The sequence below is a fragment of the Microtus pennsylvanicus genome, chromosome X (assembly GCF_037038515.1).
Source record: "Microtus pennsylvanicus isolate mMicPen1 chromosome X, mMicPen1.hap1, whole genome shotgun sequence".
Taxonomy (NCBI): Eukaryota; Metazoa; Chordata; class Mammalia; order Rodentia; family Cricetidae; genus Microtus; species Microtus pennsylvanicus.
Window position 1 is genome coordinate 48,541,964 of NC_134601.1, and position 17,867 is coordinate 48,559,830.

A 17,867-nucleotide genomic window follows, 5' to 3' on the forward strand; every position below is an offset into this window, starting at 1 on the left:
AAATATCAAATCCTTAAATGACCCACTTATGTGGGAGTATTTTATTTAAACTATCACACAGTGTAATAATAAATAACCTATTTATAGTTAAGTAGTCCAGTTTCTTATTCTTGGTATGTGGCCATTATTTGTATTCTGTACTGTGAGCAGTAAATCATGTGGAAGATGGCTAGATGTAGAATTCCAGAATCCAAAATAATTTTATACTTTATTGTTTCTCAAGGACTTAAAAGAAATTTATTATACATCTACCTCTGGAAAATAAACATATTACCATGATAATCCCTCATTGATCTATCACTTTCAAGTACATCTAATGATATCATCCCAGGTCCTTTTACTCTGGTGAGTCACCAAAAAGTAGTTTGTATATGTACAGATATCCTGGTAGCGGTCAGGAGTAAATCTGGAAAACACTAAAGGGATTTTATTATTTGAGTCCCATCTCTGGAAGCTCTTCTCATTTGCTTATGAAATGGTCTTGATCACTTGTACTTAATGCCTGTCTCATAGTAGTATGAAGTTATATTAAAAGTAATCATTTAAAAAATTCTTTTCTATAAAAACAAGAAATTTTTGTTGTTGAGCATTAAAATATAGCAAATATAGCATGTTCCCTTCTCTTCTGCTTGCCAGCCAGAGACTATGCCATATTCTACAGTGGCATATAACATTTAAAAACATATGATTCTAAATCAGATAGACATGGTTTGAATTCTAGCTTTCCAACTATAGGCTTATGTCCTTAGGCAGTGTTTTCAATAAGGGTGAATGTGTTTCCTGCACCATCCTGGAAGTATATAGAAATACCTGACATATTTTAGGTTAAAATAGCAGGTGGGTACCAGTATTTCTACAGAGTAGAATTATAATTAGAGTATATCCTGCAGGTAGCAGGATACCAGGGCACTTAAGCTTCGGGGCTTCCGAAGCTGAGATAGAGAGCCTTGACAAAGTTTGCAATGGGTCTTTGGGAGTGCTTATTGACAGACTGTCTGCAGTGTTTGATCTGGCTGTGATTGAAGCTTCAAAGTAATCCATTCAAATCCATGGCCCAATTTCTCAGTGTCCAAAAAGAGTATGAGTTCCTCTTCAAGGTGTTCTATAGAATTGAACCTGAGGTGAACTATTAGGATATAGGCAACACCACTCTTGGCTTGTTTGCATGTATGTGCCCTGGGAATTCTTGTGTATTCTAAGGGCCCCAATGACCCTCTTCACTATAAGCTCCCAGATGCCTTAGGTTAGGTTCAATCAGAACCTCTTCTGTCTCTTGGCAAAAGTGTAGAACAATAAAGAAGCATTGCTACGAAGGCAAGAGGGTCATAGGTATAAAAGACAGTATAATCCCTGCTTTCCATAGGCCTGTAAATTCAAGGATTCTTTGACAAAGGAAAGTAATGACTGTGGGCTATGATCCTTACAGTTTTTAAACTAAAATTAATCAAATTGCAAGATGTTTTATTTTATGAAGTCACACTGATGAATACAGCATGATACTGATACAAAGACAGAGATGTGGATGAATAGAATGGAAAGAAACATAGGATGAAGTCTACACAATAGGAATAATTGCTGATTTTCATCAAATGTGTTAGTAAACAAAAATTTTAAAGACATAAATAGGTCCCAAAAACATAAAATTTAATTGTTCAATATCATCTTTCTTGAGGGAAATGCAAATAAAAACAACAGAGATACCATTTACTCAAGCTATGATGAGCATTATGAATTTTAAAAAATAACACATGATAGCAAAAAAGTGGAGCAAGGAAAACATCTGTACAATATTGGTGGTAGTATAAATCTGCTTGGCTATTATGGAGAAATATAACTTTCCTTCAACTCTAAACTAAAACTGGAAGTTCTATATGGTCCTGATAATTTATGTCTGGCATCTACTTAAAGAAAATTAAAACTAAATACCAAAAATGTTATACATTGTCATTATTACTTCATTATTATTCACAGTAACTGTAATATGAAACCAGCACTTATGTCCAATGGCAGATGAAGAGATAACATAAATGAGGTATACATATACAATGGATTGTTATTTAGCTACAGAGAAGAATGAAAAGCCTATTACTATCTTAACTCCCCGTTAAATTCCCTAGCAAAGATAGTATTATCTGCATTATTTTCAAGCTGACAACTCTGTACCCTAGCTTTACTTTAAGTACACCTTGTGGTGACATTAGACCCACCCTGATAGGACAAAGCAATCTCTTTGGTTAAAAATGGTTTATTTGGAATTTTAATTCCATTCAAAACAACTTTTTGGCATCTAACAATAAATATACATGTCTATGTTTGAGAATATTGATATTTTCATGGACAATTACTATTACTACTACACCTTCTTCTAACAATCATGTAAGTGACAATGAAAGTGTTTCATTCCAGAGTAGATTCAAGTGAGCTACCACCATTGGATGACAAATTCATTTTCTAAATATTTTTAAAGAATTTATTGTAATTATTTCATTATGTGTATGTGGGGTAGGCATAAGTACAGGTCACTATGACTTCACAAGGAGGCCAGAGGCATTAGATCCTGTAGATCTGGAGTTACAGACAACTTGAGAGTGATTATGGGTCTTGGGATGTTATGTGCAGCCATTTGCTCATTTACTGGCTGCCCAGACTCCTGTAATAATCACACGGAAACTATATTGTTTGCAATACTGTTTGGACAATAGCTTAACCATATTGTTAGCTAGCTCTTCCATCTAGAATTAACCCGTTTCCATTATCTTCTATTTTACCACAAGCTTCATGGCCTACCAGCAAGGATCCAGCTGGCAGCTTGCATCTTTCTCCTCTGGCAGCTACATGGAGTCTCTGACTCTGCCTTCTTTCTCTAAGCATTCAGTTTAATTTTCCCTACCTAGCTCTACTGTGCCCTATCACAATCAATAAAAGCAGCACATATACAGAAGGATTTTTCCACACAATTTCTACTTTTCTGTTTAAATAAAAACGGTTTTAATTTTAACATAGTAAAATTACATATAACAAAACAGGTATAAAGCAAGAATTCCAGTTACAATATTTATATGTACTTTATCTTTTATCATTACTAAGGAAAACTTTAACTAAAACCGTCTATTCTTCAACTCTAGCAAAGACTCCAGAAGGATATAATATTACTTAAGTAAATGGGAAGCATATTGTAAGCAACTTCCTGTTGGCATATTCGGTCGGTACGATAAATAACCAGAACAGCCCAAGAACAACAGTTATAATTTAATAATTGAAAAGGGGGGAACTCAATGCTACAAGAGTGGGAGGTCTGAAATCCAAAATGGTCCAGCAAGCACGGCATAGGGAGAGAGAGAGAGAGAGAGAGAGAGAGAGAGAGAGAGAGAGAGAGAGAGAGAGCTTGTGCCTGCATCTCCTGGTTTTTCTACCTGGGCTCCAGGCAGCCACACTTTAACCAGATGTGATTGGTTGAGCTTCCCCATCATCTCGCCCTTTTGTCTAAACAAGATCGATCCAAACTCAATGCAACTACATAAATAGGAACAGATACTAAATATAAAATTACAAGCAATAAACAACATTAAGCAAAGAACACATAACAAAACTTTTACTAAGCATTCTATTTCAAGGAGTCTAAATAATGTATTGAAATTAAATTTAGCTAAATGATGAGGAGGCTAACTACAATTATCTAATATTCAACTCCATCAAGGGAAGCAATATTACTTGAGAAAACAGGAAGCACAATCAAGAAACTTCTAAAATGGGCAACAAATGACAGAGACAACTGACTACCTGGGCAATCACCCAAAGTCTCATCTGTAATGTTGAGGCAACCAAATTTGACTAAGGCCTAACGTAAGTGACATACCATTTTTAAAGGCAAGAAACTTTTTTAAACTATCTTACTCAGTCTTGGCAGGATATGACAGTCCTGTTTTATCCATTCATGGATACTCTGTATCTCTGTTAGCAGTTGAGGTATGGGCATTTCTTTGCCCACAGGCCAGCTCTGCCAAGAAGAAAGGCTCCAGGTTGAGTGTCTTTGGTGCTCAACATTCTCTCAGCAGTAGTTTGTTGTTGCCAGGAGTGATTGTATCTCACTACCACAGAGCTCTAGGTTATATTAAAGGCCATTTTCAACAGCTCTTTGAAGAGGTTGACAATTATACTATCTATACTGAATATAATCTCTATTTATCTAAAGAACCTGATTAGCCTAAATATAAATATGACAAACATATATGGCAATTGATCTATAATTCTCAATACCGATCTTACTTAAAGACTAAGACAGTAAACAACTGTGTAATAAATAAGAACAATGACCTTCCAATGTAAACAATGTTTAAGTATTTTGATCATAGGTAGTAGTGTACACTGCAATATGGCAAATATATATGTCAATATACAAACAATGTTTCAAACAGAGGTAGAAGCATACATGCATACCATATTTAATATAATTTAACTTTGTATCAATATACAAGAATTGGTAACAACAAAATTGTCTAAAAACAATAACATACAAATACCAATCTATTATCCCATCATACAATCATCCCTATTCTTTTTAGAAGACCCCTGAGCCTATAAAATCCCTGCCCCTACCCTCAACTATACAACAATTATAACCAACCCCTATTTGATGTCCCTAAACTTGACAGCAAACTTTGCTGGGAGAGGGGACATCGTCCTCTACATTCATTGTATGCAAAACCCACTCCTCCAAGTGTGCTGATCTGATCTTTAAAGGCCCCAGGATCCTTTTTCACTCTGTGCTGGCATTCTCATAAGCTAAAGATTCAATTATTATATGTCTAGCTTCTAGGTCAGTTATCTCTATTTGTATGGCCCTAGTTAGTTTTTGAAAAAATTCACTAAAGGGTTCTCTCTGACCCTGCTTAACCCTGAGATATGATTCCATTCTCTTTCCTTGGTCCTGAATCCTGTCCCAAGCCTTTAAAGCTGCTGTGTATATACATATAGGGTGTGGTCAACCTAAAGAGCTTGGTCCTGAGGATCAGAGTAAAGTCTGTCACCTAGAATTTGATCTAGGGAAATCTCAGTTCCTTTTGCTCTTTCCTTTTGTTCTAAAATTCTCACTTCCTCTTTAAGAGGTCATCTCCAATGCAATTGTGGCCCACTTTCTAGGACAGCTGAAATTAACTGAGCCCAATTATTCAATGTGGTTTTGGTACTGAAAGCCCAGGTTTTGCCCATCTCTCTAACAAAGGACGAATGTATTCTGTAAGTCACAATAGCTTGTTTAATTTCTTTTAAATCACTCATACGTACGGACTCCCGTGTATATTCCTTGATAACCTTAGGGTATTTGGAGACAGCTACTTTTTCTGACATTATTACTGGAAAGGCAGGTAGAACTCTGGGGAAGCTATCACAGAGAGTTTTACGCACTGATGAAGTTAAATTTTGCCTTCTTGTTGTTTGTTCCTGATCATCAAAGTCAATAATTTCCCCAAACTTTACAAATCTGTTTACCATTGCCTTCTGCAAGGGCTGGATCTCCTGTCCAGTATTCTATTCTAATGCCCTCATTGAGGATTTTAAGGTATGAAGTCTGTCCATTAGAGATAATATCTCATCCTTGAACATAATCTTCATGGCATGTATATTACATTCTATCAGTCAATCGGCCATACCCCTTTGACAGAGTCCGGTTAATACATTCTGCGGTGTGAATCCTCTCAAATAATGTTTCAGCAGCCATTTCATGCACTGGATTTTATGTGCCAAATCAGGCGTTTCCTTCTGCAGAGCGCTGAATCTCTCCTTAAATTAATTACTACTAGACTACCTTTTCCAAAATTAGCTCAGTTGACCAAGTCATATTAAACAAAGATCTAGTCTCCTCCTTGAGAACTCCAATCTCGTTCTTTTAGAGGTTGGCATCAATCTGAATTGTTTTTAAAATTGCCTCAGCTGAATGAAAATTGTTAGTTAAGATGGCCGTCCCCTTCCTTAGATTTTCAACTTCTTTTCTAAGAATCCCAGATTCAGTCTGTAAAGACTGCATCATTTTTCTATTGTCAAACCATATTATGAAAAAACTATAGAATACAAGAAAAAGAGTGAATCCTAGAAATAGCCATGTAAAAGGGATGTGATGTCATATGCGTCTTGTAAGACCTCACACATGGTATAAGTGAAAAGGCTATGGAAACTTTGGATAGTTAGATTGTCTGACATATTTCCCTTTTTAATTTTAAAATAATCTTACCTGTGGTTCAATCAGGCTCCAGAGCCTCACGCCATTTATGCGTACTGCCGCCGCAGATGTAGACAGACTACCCCTTCGGCAGCTTCCCTCAGCTCACTCCTGGCAGCCGCTGAATCCAAGTCCTTAGTTTTATATGGCTGAATGAAAACGAAAAAACTGAAAAATATACTCAAATCAAGAAGTTAAAATCACAGACTGTGTGTTCTGTGAATATGTTCGACTGCTCAATAGTTTTTCGCTCTGGCGGAGCAGCAGCGGTGGCTGGACCCAAAGCCTATGGTGTGGTGTGGGACAGGGTACATGCACCTGGAAGTGCTCGGGGTCCAGTGCTTGCTGAGGCTGCCAGGAGTGAGCTGGAGGGAAGCTGCAGTGGCCCCAAGTTCAGGCAACAAGGTGTTGGCATATTCGGTTGGTACAATAAAAAAACAGACCAGGTCAAGAACAACAGTTATAATTTAATAATTGAAAAAGAGGGGAAACTCATGCTATAAGAGTGGGAGGTCCGAAATCCAAATTGGTCCAGCGAGCACCGAAGGGGGTGGGGGGAGGGAGAGAAAGAGCCTACATCTCTGGGTTTTTCTACCTGGGCTTTTGGCAGCCACACCCTAACCAGTTGTGATTAGTTAAGCTTCCCCATCAACTTCCTGATGTGCGAGTCCCCTTTGTGTGTAGTAATTTCCATTAAGGAATAAAGAAACTGCCTTAGTGTTGAAGGAGCTTCGGGTTGCATTCCTGCTGCCCTGCTCCCAGCCACCTGGCTAGTTTATGCCCCGAAATAACAACACACAAACTGTATTCGTATAAACACTGCCTGGCCCATTTCTATTAATGTGTGTAGCACCGAGGTGTGCTTACTGGGAAGATTCTAGCCTATGTCTATCCTGGGTTGGAGATTCATCACAGCTGCCCAAGAGAGGAGAGGAAATAGAGTCTGAGCTCACTTCCTCTTCCTCCCAGCTTTCTGTTCTGTTTACTCCGCCTACCTAATTTTCTGTCCTATCAGGGCCAAGGCAGTTTCTTTATTTAACCAATGACCTTCCTCCATCACCTTAGCCTGTTGATAGAACAGAACATATTCAGGGAAGACAGAGCTGAATTCTGGGAGGAAGAAGGTAGAGTCAGGGAGATGCCATGGATCTGCCACCAGAGATAGACATTCCAAATCTTTGCCAGTAATCTACTGCCATGTGGGGTTATACAAATTAATAGAAATTGGTTAAATTAAGATGTAAGAATTAGCCAATAAGAAGTTAGGGCTAATGGGTCAAGCAGTGATTTAATTAAAACAGTTTCTGTGTGATAATTTCTGTTCTGGGAGGCCAGGACTAACAAGCAGGCCTAGTGATGTGGGAGTCCCCTCCATGTGTGGTGATTTCCATTAATGAATAAACTTCATTGGCCTATTGATAGGGCAGAACTTAGGTCGGTGGAGAAGACAGAACTGAATTATGGAAGGAAGAAGGCAGAGTAAGGGAGATGCCATGGATCCACCGCCACAGATAGATGTGCTGAAACTTTGCTGATAGACCACGATCTTATGGTGGTTTAAAAATTAATATGAATGGGTTAAATTAAGCTGTAAGAGTTAGCCAATAAGAAGATAGAGTGAATGGGCCAAGCGGTGATTTAATTAATACAGTTACTGTGTGGTTATTTCGGGGCTAAGCTAGCTGGGTGGGGAGACGAACAAGCGGGCCTTCCTCCTACAACTTCAAAAACTCTAGAAACATCTCTCTGCCTGAACAATCATCCAAAGTTCTTCTGTAACATTTCAGATACCTATCTTCAAACTACTGGCCAATAGTATCTGGCAGTCTTTTCCATGAAGTAGGAAATTTAAAAGAGAGTTCTGCCTATATTGGCATTTGTTAGTCACCTTTATTTGTGTCTTGCAGAATGTCTGGAAGATTATTTCATGAAGTAATAAACCCAAAGGACTGTCTCACCTTCTTTAGGCAACTTCAACAGTTATTTTTTTTTGTGGGTCATGAATACCAAGTTCATAAAGCATAACATCATCCAGTCTAAACAAGAGCAGTTTCTTGCCCAAATGTCTAACAAACTCCATAAGGAGTCTTTTACATGTCCATCATCCTCTTGAAGTAGATTGGTACTGCCAGGAACAGATCTGTCTCACTTTCATAAAAAGTATAAATTCTTAAAACATTTTTAATGCCATATTCTGTAGTCTTTGAAAGGTTTGAAGAATGGCTATCCATCTGAAACACATCTCTGTATATCTAGAAAGTCTAACATGACTACAAGCTAAACTATTATAGATCACTATCTATTAACCTGTATTTCTTAATTATACATTTCATTTTTAAAGGAGCTGCAAAAACACAGTACATGAAGGAAGAACAGAAATATACATATGATAAAAGTGACCTAAAATTTCTATTAATAGATCAAAACTATTCATCCCAATGCAAATCTCAATAGCATAACCCCCTTTAAATGTAAACAAACTTTTATAAACAGTCATTTAGGGAATTTTGGCATAGTATTCTTCAAACTGTTTCCTGCTTTTTGTTGGGCAAAGTAACTTTTTAAGATGTTTATAATGACCTTTCAGGGGATCTCAGTCCATCAAACCAAATTAGTAAGGAAGGATTCCACAGGTCCTCATCCTCTGTGGAAACAAAAGAAGAACCACTTTTCCAAAGCAACATATCATTAGACCCAAATTTTGAAATAAAGATATTAAAATATAAAGGTGGGTTTAGCTTCCAGTCCACACAATGAAGTGTCTCTTTGTGCTTAGCTCCTTCATAGACAAAAATTTCAAAGAAAACATAATATACATGATATAGACTTTTTGTGTATTTTCCATATTTACATGGTGAAGACGTAAGTCATAAACAATGCCACACCAGTTTGGAATTATGATTAATAGGGTGGTATTTATTTAAAGGGGAAAAAACTTACAGATCACTGTCAGCCCTCTGCGTAACCAGGAAGGAAGTCAAGTCACCGGCGGAGCAGAAAGTGAAGAGAGAGAGGAGAGGGAAGTGGCCGCTTTTTTAAAGGGAGAGAGACCACGCCCCAAGGGGCTGGTATCTCAGCGGCGATAGGCTGGAGGAGTGGGAGGACCTCCCGTAACACCTCCCCATTTTGTTTAAATAAGAGAGTTCTAAACCTACTATGAAATTATATACAATAAGTACAAATATCCTATTCTAACTAGCTTAGGTCTTGTATAATAAATAACTTGGCCAAGTCATGAGAGAAAAGTAACTACATCTATATAGTCTTCAACCCCATCAAAGATCTGAGAAGGGAAATAATGTTACCTGGTTAATTAGGAAGTTCAATAAAACAACTTCCAAAACATGCAACAAATCACAGAGACAACTAGCTACCTAGGCAATCACCCAAAGTCACATTAGCAGTGTTGAAGCAACCAACTTTGGCTAAGGCCTAACATAACTGACACACCATTTTCAAAGGCAAGCAACTTTTCAAACCTATCTTACCCTGTCTTGGCAGGATAAGACAGTCCTGTTTTATCCATTGATGCATGCTCTGTATCTTTGTCGGTGGTTGAGGTACGGGCATTTCTTTGCCCAAAGGCCAGTTCTGCTAAAAAGAAAGGCTCTAGGTGGAGTGTCTTTGGTGCTCAACATTCTCTCGGGAATAGAGTGGTGTTGCCAGGAGCAATTGTGTCTCACTACCACAAAACTCTGGGTTAGATTAAAGGCCATTTTCTACAGCTCTTTGAAGAAGTTAAAGATTATCTATCTATACTGAGTATAATCTCTATATATCTAAAGAACCTGATTAGTCTAATTATAAATGACAAACTTAGATGACTATTAGTCTATATAATTCTCAATATCTATCTAACTTAAAGATTAAGACAATAAACAACTGTAAAACAAATGAGGACAATGACCTCCAAATATAAACAATGTACAAATATACATTGCAGTAGGTAAATATATATCAATACACAAACATTATATAAGTATCTTAATCAGAGGTAGAAATGTACACAGCAATATGGTAAATATATACAATACAATATATGTCAATACATAAAAATGTTTTAAACAAGGTAGAAACATGCATGCATACAATAGTCAATATAATTTAACTTTGTATCAATATACAAGAATCTATACCAATATATTTGTCTAAAAACAGTAACTCACAATTACAAATCTATTATCCCATCATCCCTCTTTTTTTTTCAAAATGATCCCTGAGCTTATAAAATTCCTCCCCCAACCCTCAATCGTATACTAATTATAATCAACCCCTAAATGATGTCCCTAAACCCAAGGGCAAACTTTACGGGGAGAGGGGACGTTGTCCTCTAGAATTACTTCCAGCTGTCATGGGGGCAACGTTCTTTCTGGGGGATCCTGTGAAAGTAAAATGATGGTTAAATTTCAAGATCAATGTCTTTTAAAATTGCCAATAGTCTCTGAGTATTTTGTGCAGGTCTGGCCAAAATGTTGTATAAGATGTGCACCATTTCAGCTAACCAAGTTGGAACTGTCTTGTGCAGCTGGTACCCAAAGCAGGTCTTGTTGTAGCGCTATCAGTATCATGACATCATATCAACCAGGTGGAGTTGTTGTTATGGGGCCCCATCTTCTTCCTGGAAACTTCAAATGTCACATCAGGAAAAACTCATTGTTCATTATGAAAAACTTAAGCATTAATCATATAGACATATATATATATATATATATATATATATATATATATATATATTCAATGAAAGACATGATAGATATATTCAATAAAAAGTATGATAGACATGAAGAAAAGCAAAGATGTTTTCTAAACTCATATTTCTTTCTGTCCCACATCATGGCTCTTGACATGAGACAGAAACTCCAGAAACTCTGGGTTTTTCTCTTACTAACAGGCTTGGAATTGGAGAGGGACTGAGCCAGAGTCCAACTTCAAAACCAGCTTTATAAATTTAGAAATATGGTTTAATATTACTTACACAACCCATTCAGTTTTCTTGATATTTCCTATCGGGCAGGTATTTTTCCATCTGTCATTATCCAAACATCCAGAGTCCCTTGAATTTCTCAAAGATGAGTGTTTTCCTGTGGAGATAAGAACAGAACCCTGCCCCCATTCTATATGTTTATCTTACCACCTGTATGAATATCATCATTGTGGATGAGTTGTCATTTCTCCTTTCCAAGAGGTTTCTCCTCTTCAAATCGAAACTTTATTAATTTTGATGGTATCCACAATTTTTCTTCTCCTGTGGAAACAAGAGCAAAACCCCTTCCCCAACGTAGCACATCTCCTGGCTTCCACTGAGAGGTCAGCACATCTTTGAAATAAATCGGTTGATTTAGTTCAGCAGACTTTTCCATTATCCAATGTCTTTCTGCTGCTGTCGTTCCTTTCTCATTAGCGTTAAGAAAATTCAAGGTTAATAAAGCATTATGTAATCTATTTCTGGGGGTATTTTCGGTCCCTTTCTGTTTGTTCAGCATATCCTTTATAGTACGATTTGATCTTTCTATAACTGCCTGACCTGTAGGATTATTTGGTATACCTGTAATGTGTTTTATATTATAATAATCAAAAAAGCGTTTCATTTTCTTAGATACATATGCTGGACCATTATCTGTCTTTATTTGCGCAGGTATACCCATGATGGCCATAACTTCCAATAAATGTGTGATTACTGAATCAGCCTTTTCTGAGCTCAGGGCAGTAGCCCATTGAAAACCTGAATACGTGTCTATGGTGTGGTGTACATATTTTAATTTACCAAACTCTATAAAGTGGAACACATCCATCTGCCAGATTTCATTTCTCTTAGTGCCCTTTGGGTTACTCCCTGCAGGCAATGGTGTTTGATTATAGAAAGAACAAGTAGGACATCTCTTTATAATGTCCTTAGCTTGTTGCCAAGTAATGGAAAATTCTTTCTTTAGGCCTTTACTATTGACATGATGCTTCTTATGAAATTCTGAGGCCTTCAACACACTTCCAATCAATAATTGATCAATCTCAGCGTTGCCTTGGGCTAGAGGACCAGGCAGACCTGTATGGGAACGGATGTGTGTTATGTACATCGGACAAAGCCTGTTCCTGATTATGTCTTGTACCTGGATAAACAATGAAGTCAACTCTGTGTCAGCTGGTATAAATTCAGCGGTTTCAATATGCAAGATAACTCTTTCTGCATATTGTGAATCTGTAACTATATTAAGAGGTTCTTTAAAATCCCTTAGCACCATAAGAATGGCATATAATTCTGCCTTCTGGACAGAATTATAAGGGCTTTGTTCCACCTTACTCAATTCATCTGACTTGTAACCTGCTTTCCCTGATTTATTTGCATCAGTATAGAACGTACGGGCTCCAGTTATTGGAGCATCACGTACAATTCTAGGAAGAATCCAATAAGTTCTTTTTATGAGGTTAAGTCTACCACTTTTGGGATAGTTGCTATTAATTTATCCCAAAAAATTAGCACAAGCTCTTTGCCATGGTTCATTGTCTTCCCATAACTTTTTTATTTCTTCAGTAGTAAAAGGCACTATAATTTCTGCTGGGTCTATACCTGCTAGTTGACGAAGTCTCAGCTTACCTTTTATAATTAATTCAGAGACTTTTTCCACATAAGTTTTTAATTTTTTACTTGGTTTATTAGGTATAAATATCCACTCTAAAATAATATCTTCCCTCTGCATTAGAATCCCTGTAGGAGAAATTCTGGAAGGCAATATGACTAGGATGCAGCTAAGATTTGGGTTCACCCTATCCACATGTGCCTCCTGTAATTTTTCCTCAATCATTGTCAGTTCCTTTTCTGCTTCAGCTGTCAGTTTTCTTGGACTATTCAAATCTTTATCACCATCTAAGGTTTTGTTTAAATGGACTATTAGATCAGGTGTTATCCCAACAGCTGGTCGTAGACTGGAAATGTCTCCTAACAATCTTTGGAAGTCATTAAGAGTCTTTAACCGGTCTCTCCTAATTTGTGCCTTTTGCGTTTTAATTTTCTCTAACCCTATTCTGTAACCTAGGTAATTAATAGAATTTCCTCTTTGAATCTTTTCAGGGGCAATTTGTAATCCCCACCTAGGCAAGACTTTCTTTACTTCTTCAAACATCCTTTCTAAAGTATCTTTATTTGAATCAGATAACAAGATGTCATCCATGTAATGATAAATAATGGACTTGGGGAATTGTTTACGAATTATTTCCAATGGCTTACTTACAAAATATTGGCATAGTGTAGGACTATTGAGCATATCCTGTGGGAGGACAGTCCATTGATATCTCCTATTGGGCTGAGAATTATTATAAGTAGGCACTGTGAAGGCAAATTTTTCTCTATCCTTTTCTTGTAATGGTATAGTGAAAAAACAATCTTTCAAATCAATAACTATAAGAGGCCATCCTTTTGGTAACAGAGAAGGCAAAGGAATTCCAGATTGTAGTGAGCCCATAGGTTGAATTACTTTGTTGACAGCTCTTAGATCTGTCACCATTCTCCATTTACCAGATTTCTTTTTTACAACAAACACAGGAGAATTCCAAGGGCTGGTTGATTCTTCAATGTGGTGAGCATCTAGTTGCTCCTGCACCAGCTGTTCCAATGCCTGTAGTTTATCTTCAGCTAGAGGCCACTGTTTGATCCATATTGGCTTCTCAGTTAGCCATTTTAAAGGTAGGGCTGTTGGTACCTCTAAAGGTTTGGTATTTGCTGTATGTTCTTGTACAGCCTGAATGGCTGGTGACCTTTTTCCATAATACCTCATCATATACTTCCCAGAATTATGAGTTCCTGGAACTACAGGAATGTTAATCTGGGTATTCCATTGCTGTAGCAGGTCACGGCCCCATAAATTTATGGCAATATTGGCTATATATGGCCTTAGTCTTCCTATTTGCCCTTCGGGCCCTATGCATTCAACCCATCTTGTGCTTTGTTTTACACGAGATAGGGTTCCAATTCCCAGGAACTGAACATCTACCTCTTGAAGAGGCCAATTCGGATGCCAAGATTCTGGGGTAATGATACTTACATCCGCACCTGTGTCTAATAAGCCTTCAATAAAAGTGCCATTTATACAGACTCTTAGCTTTGGTCTTTGATCATTAATAGAAGTCTGCCAAAATATATGTTTACTCTGTCCAACTGGGTTTTTTGACTCATCCTCCACATGGATTTCATCATTTAGACCAGTATTACTTTTTACAGCAGAAATTGGAGCTTTTAATTTTCTTGGTGAGGCACGTTCTCCACTGTGACTGGGAATGACTGGGCCACTGTTGGCTTGGGGGCCTGCGAGAGGCCCCTCAAGGGGTTTCCCGACGGTATCGGGTTGCCTTGTTTGTCTGTTGTTGACCTGCATTCATTGGACCAATGTCGGCCTTTACCGCATCTCCTACATATACCTGAAGGCCTAGGTCTCCTATTTTTGTCATTCCCAGAGGAGATAATATTCCTAGAAATTCTGTGCCTGCAATCCCTTTTCAGATGTCCTAATTTACCACAATTAAAACACCTGGCAGTTTGATGTCTCCTCATTGCTGTGGAAATCGCTTCTCCTACCCAAGATTCATCGTTATAGCTAAACGTCTCAACATTCATCGTATGCTGAATCCATTCATCCATAGGTGCTGATCTAGACTTTAAAGGCCCAATTATCTTTTTGCATTCTATGTTTGCATTCTCAAAAGCTAGAGATTCAAGAAGTATTCGTCTAGCTTCTGGGTCTGTTACCCCTATGTCCAGAGCCTTAATTAATCTTTGCAAAAAGTCAATAAAGGGTTCTCTCTGTCCCTGCCTAATTCTGGTATATGATTCAACCCTTTTTGCTGGATCTTGTATCCTATTCCAAGCATTTAAAGCTGCTTGGTGACATAGACACAGTACTTCATCATCATAAAGAGCTTGGACCTGTGGATCAGCATATTCTCCTGCACCAAGAATTTGATCTTGGGAAACCTCAATACCTTTTGCTTTTCCTTGCTGTTCCATATGTTTGGATTCTTCTCTGAAATAAATTCCAAACATCAAGGAAGGTCCATTATCTAAAACTGCAGACACTAACTGATGGAAATCATGGGGGGTAGCTCTAGCATTAGAAGCCTTATCATTTCCTTTACGTATGCAGAGTGCAAGCCAAAATTAACAATAGCTTGCTTAATTTCTTTTAGATCATTCATTGCTATTGGCGTCTATCTAGCTTCTCTGACTCCCTTTGAGCCTTTAGAAGTTGACGCTTTGTCAGAATTAAGTATAGGGTATGCTGCTAAAACCTTTGGTAAGCCAGTTCTAATAGCTGGTGTTGGCATTGTATCCTGTCCTTGTGCCTTATTACTCTGTTCACCAGCTCCAATCATTTCTTCAATCATTTCAAGTCTTTTTATTATTGTCTCTTTTGAATCCTTAATCTCCTGACCTGCATGAGTTTCTAGTAAAGATTGTATGGTTCTTAGGAGTGCCATGATCTTCCTAAATGATAGAATATGCAAAAGAATACTGAAACCTAGTAACCAGTAAATTAAGTTATCCCCATAGTCATATAAACCTTGCATGATATAACCCATTGTATTGGTACCCAGAACAGTAAAATTCGCGTTGGAAACGAGAACTGCCATATTACCTATTATCCAGCAGGTGGCGCTGTTGCCAAGTCTCCAGGAAAACACGGTCCTGTTTCAGAGTCCTCCTAGTATTTGTTAAAAACTGGAAAATGTAAGTTGCTCAACAAAGTAAATGTAATTAAATCAATTCCAGAGATGGAACCAGAAACCAGAATCCAGGGGTAGAGAAGAGCAACCTGGAAGCTGCTTATGCCTCCACGTGACAGAGTCACCCTGAGGGGTTGCAGCTTTCAGCAACCGCGTGCTCTGGTTCGTGCCACTTAAGAGCTGTGCTTGCAAGGGAGATTTAAAAACGACTCAGAAAAGAGCAAACCAAGCGGGCAGAGACTACGCGGGCCTGTGGAGTTTAAATCCCACGTGGGGAGGCCAAGGCCGCAGCCGCAAGGCACAGGCGGCAGCTGAGGAAGGGAGGGCTCCCGCCAAGCCGCGGCCGGCAGCTGAGCGGGGAAAGGAGAGGTTCTAAAACCAAACGTTGGGTGCCAATTGAAGATGTAAGTCATAAACAATGCCACACCAGTTTGGAATTATGATTAATAGGGTGGTATTTATTTAAAGGGGAAAAAACTTACAGATCACTGTCAGCCCTCTGCGTAACCAGGAAGGAAGTCAAGTCACCGGCGGAGCAGGAAGTGAAGAGAGAGAGGAGAGGGAAGTGGCCGCTTTTTTAAAGGGAGAGAGACCACGCCCCAAGGGGCTGGTATCTCAGCGGCGATAGGCTGGAGGAGTGGGAGGACCTCCCGTAACAACATGGCTTATTTTTCTTTACTCCTTTTAATCTATGACTGACTGTACTCTGTCTCTTTAAAGACTTCATATTATTTTGTTAAGAAACTATTTGCTTCTTTTTATAACTATACTCTTTTTCTTCTCTCTCTCAAGTCTACATACATTTATCCAACACTATGACCCATTTAGAAGTTTTTTCACCTAAATCTCCCTTATTGTGTCTTATTGTGTATCTGTAATCATTTTCTGACCAGTATCACCTTGTTATGCTAAGTGGTAGTGACTAGAGCTAACACGGCCCTGCCTGCTTGCTCCACCTAGTCCAACATGATGGAAGCATGTTTGCTGCCTCTGAGAGCCATGCACATTGCCTCATTTTTAGGCACTCAGAGGGTCTATGCTGCCATTAAGTAAGCTGTAGCACTCTGCTCACAAAACCTTTTTAAATTCCCCATTACTAGACCCCCTGAAAGAATCATTGCTGTTTGTGCCAGCAAACTAGGATGCCACAATTTTGAAACCACACATCATTTTGTTTTATTTTTTACTTTTCTGCTACCACTGAATCAGAAAGACCTCTCTTAAGGAAGCTTCTGCACGCTTCCAGCCAAAACCAAAAATGCAGCTAAACTTTGTTTTGTGTGTGTGTGTCTACAATAACTTTCCAAGCTTTCTCAGGTTTTACGGGGATGTAGTCAGACATATTGGTGTGTCAATCTGTTGGGAAACCCCTTTGGATCCTTAGACAGAGCAGTATACAGATAACTATTGAGACTTCTCCCTAAAATAACATAGTTCATGGAGTTATTTGAAAGAACATCAGACAAAAAATCCATCACAATTGTACATAGCTTTCTGAGCCACTAAAATTGTCCTCTAACTAACTGTTCACATCTCACAGCTGTTAAATGGTGGACAATTTGTTATACAATAATAGATAATATACAATATTGTATAATATAGTACAATAAGGTTCTTGAAATTATTGTCTTTGTTTGAATATTTTGCCAACATTTTTTGCCTAAAGTTCATTAAAAACAGACACTCCATGAATTTGAAGATGTGCAAATTGCAGATTATATTCATGTTATCTAAATCAATAGCTAAAATGAGCTTTTTGTTGCTTTTATAATAAAAAACTCTAATGGGCTACATTCACAGTATTCCTATTCCTATTATAATAAAAAATCCACTCTTTTTTATTATAAACAAATACTCAAAATATGATTACAGTATATAAAGTTTATTAGTCAGAAGAAAAGACATGTTAGCCCAACTATACCACAATGATTCTAATTTTATTGAA